The following is a 6,213-nucleotide window of genomic DNA, read 5'->3' as shown; positions in this document are numbered from 1 at the left end:
CAAATTTATTTACTGCCTCTCTGAAAGTTAAAAATGGCTACCACTTATTAAATGCCCATTTTTTTAAGCACTATATTTAATGATTAGCATGTTATTTTGGCACAACAACCCTCTGATAGCAAGTATCATTTTCCTCAGTTTATCAATACAGAAACTAGGGTTTTGAGATGACTTGTTTAATTTGTCCAAGGTAAGGGAATGGTAAAGCTGGGCACATCAGGAATATTGCAGAGCTATAAGTTTAAATTAAGGTGAGATAAACACTTTATTGAAATGGGCTGCACGCTTTGCCCTTAAAATAGAAATTAGTTTATTCTTAAAGCATGGTAAAGGTGGAATCTGTCAAGCTTAATGTCTTTTGATGATCTCATATGATTAAGGAGGCTCTAGTCTATTGAAGGGCAAACACAACTTTAATTTCTTGCTGAAGATAGTAATATTAATCTTGGGTGTTATAACAAAATGAATAAATTCATCCATCAGCTATGTGACAGGTATTCTGTTAAAGTCTGGGGATATAAAGATGGTAAACAGTGTTTTTCTGTCCTCCAAGAGCTCATAATCTTACACAGAAACACAAGACTAAGCAACGATTGAACACTGAGTAAATCATAGATTCACATGAACAATGGAATATACACTTATACACACATATATGGATACCTTGGCAAATAGAATTGCCTAAGGCGAACTTTAATAGCAAAAGTAAATTATTTGTTGAAGTTTAACAGTAAATTAAAACCACAAATGGAATCAAGTAGAGATGCTGATACACCTCAGGACAAGCCAGAAGAGGATGACATTAGTATTCCCTGTTATGAAGAGGCAAGAGAAGGCTTAACAGAACAAAGCAAGAGCCACAGCTGTAGGAGAAGGGCTATTTGGCAGGAGCCATGGTCCTAGATAGAGGAATCTTAGCCATTGCTAAGACAGCTCTGATTTGTTTCTCCTCCTACTTCTCTTGTCAACTAAGTGAACGCCATGGAAAGACAAAAGGAAGGTGATAAAGTCCACCCTTTCCCTTATATGCACTTTTCTCTGAGGAGAATGTTTTCGCATTCCCAGAGCATGGGAATCCTCAGCTTCAACTATTATCTCTATGAAGAAGAATCCAAATGAGTGTATATAATGAAAAAAGCAGGATTTAGGAGAATGTCTGTGTTTAAGGGTGAAAGGATGAGGAGTAGACAGAAGAACAGTGGAGACAGGGCAGTGTAAAAGAAGAAGGAGGAACGGTTATTAGCATCAAAAACTTCAGAGAAATTAGAGGTGGGGAAGGGAGAGGGGAATGAAGACTAGAAAAAGCCATTAGATTTGTTGACTCATAGACCCCTATTGAACTTCAGGAAGTATTTCAGTAACATTATGGAAGTGGAAGCCATATTGTAAGAGTTGATTTTTAGGGGAAATGCAGATTATAGATTTCTCTTTCAAGAAATTTAATTGTAGGCCTTCCTAGGTGGCGCAGTGGTTAAGAATCCGACTGACAATGCAGAGGTCACGGGTTCGATCCCAGCTCCAGGAAGATCCCACATGCCACAGAGCAACTAAGCCCGTGTGCCAAAAAAATAAAAAATAAATAAAAATAATAAAAATAAAAAATACCTCTTTAAAAAAAAAAAAAGAAATTTAATTGTAAAGGGAAAAGGCACACTAAGTTGCAACTCAAAGCGGCAATAGGGTTAAGGTACAGTCAGAAATAACCACGTTATTTTTAAGAATGGGGAGTAAGGAGCCAGTGTGAGAATGATATTGAAAATGGAAATCAAAAAAGAAAAAAAAGAAACCACCAGTGGATGATGGGGTAGTGTCCCTAAGAGGTGGGGGATCAGGGTTGGAGAGTAGCAGAGGTGAGCTCTGGGCAAGAAGGAGAGAGAATACTTTCTTGGAGGCAAAGGGGAAGGAAATGACTGATGATGAAGATATAGAGATTTTGAAATGGGAAAGAGAGAAGTTAAGACAACTCATGGACTCAAAATGATCAGTAAAAGGCAAGCAAGGTCTTTTCTGAAGGGTCAAGGAAGCAGTGTTGGAGTTGGGAGCTTAAAGAAAATGGAGAAGGTTTGGAATAGCTGCTGTGACAAATACACCTTAGTGAAATGGTGAACAAAGGAAGTTCTCAGCAGCTGTGAAGATCCAGGCTACAATGGCGATTTTTGACTGCTTTAAATCAAGGACTCTGTCTTAGATTCCTTCTTATCCTCCATGGTACCTTGCACAGAGCAAGCACACAATAAATATTTATCGAATTGATTCCAATTTTTTATAGTTTGCTTTTGAATGAGAGCAAAAGACAAGAGAAAAAAGAAAATAAGGGAAGAGAAAGTACGAGAGAATATTTTACATTCCCAGTGCGTGGGAATCCTAGGAACAGTTTGCTTGCCTACTGACCTTCATTCACAAAGTCACTTACTTTCAATACTGGTTTCACTCATTTCCTAGGCAGCAAAAGAATGGGTAATGTTTTCTTTTTGTTTGTTTGGGTTTTTTTTATTTTATTTTATTTTATTTTATTTTATTTTATTTTATTTTATTTTTGGGCCGCGCCATGGCAGGGATCTTAGTTTCCTGATCAGGAATACAACCTGTGCTCCCTGCATTGGAAGCATGGAGTCTTAACCACTGGACCACCAGGAAAGTCCAAAGAATGAGTAATCTCTGCCTCTTCATTGTCTTCCAAGAATATCACAAGCTATTAGTAAAATAATATTTACATATTCTTTTTTTCACCTTATAAACAAGATAATATACAATTTCTCCATTTTTATAGACTTTCTTCTCTTCTCTGTACTGGTTTATTATTATTATTATTATTATTACTATTAAAGATCAGCTAGCAAGTGTTTGGCCTATTGACATTGATTTTCTTTTGGCATTTTAAGACAACAGAAGGGAGAAAAAAAGAGTATGAAAAATGAGAATTTGTGACTTACGAAAATAAAATGAAGAAATGAAAGGAAACAGAAGCAATTTGATTGCTTTTGTCATATTAGTCAATACCATTGTCTCTAGGTCTTTAAATAAATGTTTAGGTTGGGATTCCATAGTCATTTCACCTTATCAGTATACCTGAAGGGCACCCTAATTTTGTAATCTGTTCCTTGGAGGCCCTTTCTTTTTATATTTTACTTATACAAGCAAAATGCTTTAATTTAAAAAAAGTGTGGATAATAAAAAAAACTGGAAAACAACTTTATGAATCATCCATAGCTTGCCATATCACATTCAATTTTTCCCTGTATTGTGGTAGACTGCATGTCTATTTTAATTATTAATAAGAGAGTTTTCCTTCTGGCTGTGGTTATTATTTTGAGTTTATTAAGCATCCAACTCTCCCCCCCTTAAAAGAAAAAATATTATTTAACCAGAAAACTTCATAGCATCTTTTCTGTGACTCTGAATTCATCACGTTAGCTCACATTACAATGGATGCTTCAGTGTCAGGCAGGTCCAGGTCTGAAATGTGGCATGAGATTAACAGTGGAAAATCTATCTGGCCTCAAGCTCAAAGACAATAATCCCTATGGAATAATTTTAAGAAAACTTTTTTGCAATCACCAGTGCTGCCTTTCTTCCCCAATCCTTTATAGATAGAGTAATAACAAGTTTTCCAGCTATCTTCTAAAATGCCATGATAGTGAATTTAAATATGGACCCGTGCTTAGAATTATTTTGAGAGAATTCCTGAGGCAGTATTCTTGACCAAAGAACTCATCTTTGTGTTTTGAAACCTGTTTATTGCAACACAGTTCTAAGAGTATACTCTTGAAGAAAAATGTGTGTTTACATCTTAAAAGTTTGGTTTTTTGTTCATTTGTTTGTTTTTTAATGTGTGCATACATCCTTTGAGGCTGCACTAGATCTCAGGGCTCCAGCACTGACACAGGGCGGCAGAGATGCCACTGAGTTACGTCCTGAGCCAGTGTCAGCATCCATGTGCACAGACATATTTTGTCATCTGCTTTTTTTCTTCCTTTTTGGCTGTGCTGTGCGGTTTGCAGGATCTTAGTTCCCCAACCAGGGATGAGACCCAGGCCCGTGGCAGGGAAAGCACCGAGCCCTAACAACTGGACCGCCAGGGAATTCCCTTCCCTACCTGCTCTCCATTTCCCAGGCTACTCTTGATTTCAGTTATTGCTTTTGGTTCCAGAATTTCCATTAAAAATAGATTCTAATTCCCTGGGGAAATTCTTTATCTTTTTATCATGTTTTTTGGAATATTTTAGTAAAATTCCTTATCTACTAATCTAATACCTGAATTACCCGTGGGTTGGTTTCTATTGTCTATTTTTTTTTCTTCGATTTTGGTTGCATGACTCTTACCTCTTGGCATACCTAATAGTTTTTGATATTCATTCAACATTGACTATTGATTATTAAAAATTGAGTATAAAGTATTGAGTATAAGAAAACATCTATGTGATGTTATCCTTCTCCAAAGGGGAATCACTCTCATCTCTGCTGGGTAGATAAAGATGCTAAGCAGAAAACTGAAAAACAGTGATTTTCTCATCCTAACCTCCCACCCCAAGTATTAATAGCTTCATAATTCAGCAAAATTGTGAGGGGAAACCATCTGCGTCCCTCAGTTCTATCACTCTTCCCTTCTCCCTGAAATCCTGGCTCTTCAAGATTTCAGTTTTGTCTTTTCAGCCCTGTGAGAACTCAAAATGTAACTGCTTTGTTTTGTCCCCCAACAATGACCCTTGACCCTGGCAAAGCCCAAATGCTCAGCATCTTGCCTTGTGCCCAGAATCTATAAGTACCTCCAGCTGGCAAAGGAAAAAGCTTGTCATTTTGCAGTTCCTCCTCTGGAATCGTGGCCCCTCCAGTCTTATTGCTCCAACAGCTCTTGGATTGCTTTATAGAGATGCTTTTGGTATTTATCTGGCTTTTCCATTTATTCTTAGAGGGAGAATTGGTGTGTTTCAATTTACTCTATCAGACATGAAACTATATCCAAGTCCACTCTTAAACTACAATAAAAAGGTAAGCTCACTTGCCGTGACTATACAAGAAATGGAGGGGGAGGGGTTTCTGAAAGGGAGAGTTTCTTAAGTTCTCCCACATACAGGCAGGTAGTTAGAGTGAGAAGATCTTGGTTTCTTCAGGCAATGAAGGCACATTCAATCAGCATTGTTAATCAAGAATACTTGGGTCAGCTCCTCTTCTGCCATATCTTACAGAGTTGGTAGAAAGAAGAGTCTCCTTTTACTTTATATATATATATATATATATATATATATATACACACATATACACACACATATTTATATATATACATATATATACGTATAGACTGTATCTAAACCTTTTTATGCATGATATATACACATTTATGATTCCTATTTTCCTTTATTAGAGCTGTGAATGTTTTGTTTTTAATTTTTAATCTTTTTTTCTTTAAGCAAGGAAAATATCGCATCATCTGCTCACACTCACTTCAAAGCCTATAGCACAATCCATAAAGTTGGTCTCAGAGTCACAGTCACACTTCACTGACATCGCAGATCACAAGGGCTCCGTTACCACAGTTCCCTGCTTTAGGTGCCATGGTCACAAGTGGCACATGAGCAGTTATTTAGAAGGAATGAAATTATGTCATCAAAATACCTTGAATAGATACATTGCAAACTTTCTTCAGAGGATGTAAAGTTAAATAATAAATCTTTCCCTAACAACGTTTTTTTAAAAATGTAGTCAAGTTTTCTCTGTGGACCCCTAAGCTGGGCTCTCTGATTTATTCTTTATATAATTATAGATTTATGGCAGTACCAAAAGTACAGGAAAAATTCTCATGACCATAAAGAATCATTCATGGTCTTCCTAAGTGACAGGTACTGTGCATACACATTATGTGCCAAGAACCTTGGGGGTCTAGTGAAATCTAGGAACCTCTTATTAAAATAATATCTCTAAATGCATGAAAATACAACATACAGAATTGCAAAGGAAGGAAATTTATAATGTTATAAAATATTTTAAAAGAAAATTTGTGAGACACTAAGGTATATACTTCTTTATTAACTCATTAAGTAACAAAATCTAGTGTCAGGCCTAACATCTACCATGATTTTGAATTAGTAATGGGCATAAACACTATTTCAGGATATCTGTGATTGTAACGTGATACGAAAATCTTAGTGATTCCTATCACTAAGGATTGATAGGAATCCCTATCAATTGATTGGGGAGCTCCATTTATAGTTGAAG

The sequence above is a fragment of the Hippopotamus amphibius genome, chromosome 3 (genome assembly GCF_030028045.1).
Source record: "Hippopotamus amphibius kiboko isolate mHipAmp2 chromosome 3, mHipAmp2.hap2, whole genome shotgun sequence".
Classification (NCBI taxonomy): domain Eukaryota; kingdom Metazoa; phylum Chordata; class Mammalia; order Artiodactyla; family Hippopotamidae; genus Hippopotamus; species Hippopotamus amphibius.
Note: the sequence above shows the minus strand (reverse complement) of the source record.